The sequence below is a fragment of the Chelonia mydas genome, chromosome 9 (assembly GCF_015237465.2).
Source record: "Chelonia mydas isolate rCheMyd1 chromosome 9, rCheMyd1.pri.v2, whole genome shotgun sequence".
NCBI classification, from domain to species: Eukaryota; Metazoa; Chordata; order Testudines; family Cheloniidae; genus Chelonia; species Chelonia mydas.
This window is the reverse complement of record NC_057855.1, coordinates 94,142,539-94,143,134: the sequence shown is the minus strand read 5'-3', so window position 1 is coordinate 94,143,134 and position 596 is coordinate 94,142,539.

Sequence of the window (596 nt, the reverse complement as noted above, 5' to 3'; positions counted from 1 at the left end):
AATAAAAATACCAAAAAAATCTTGCTATGTGTATGAACTATATTAGATTTTTCCACTTATTTAAAAGCAATACCAATCACTTGCAAAAATCACTTTATAGTTTTTGTTTTATACTGCGAGTACAGTGTCCCTATAAAATGTAGGACTAATGCCTACAAGTGGAAAACTTGGTGTTCTCATGGAAGCCCTCTTTATAGTGTATAAACATAACATCCCTGTATTTGATTGAACAGCAGCAATACCAAGAACCAGATTAAGCAGAAAATACTAAAAACTAATAGGGAAATGTTATTGCACAAAGATTTCATTTGAAGATTACAGCCATTTCTCGTCTGGTGTAACTTTTATAGACCGTATATTCTCCAGTAAAAACAAAAATAAGCAGTTCAATAGAATATTTTTTAAGAGAAGCAATTTTGATGCATCTTGATTTAGTAGGAAGGGCTCATCCTTTTTCATGAATTTCTGGAACTTTGACTTTTTTTTTTTTTTTTTAAATCCACCTGCAAATGGAACTGCCAGCTCATTGAGGCTAAAGTTTAGGAGCTGCTCATTGATGATAAGAGGCAGCAGGCAGCATATGGAATCTGATACGG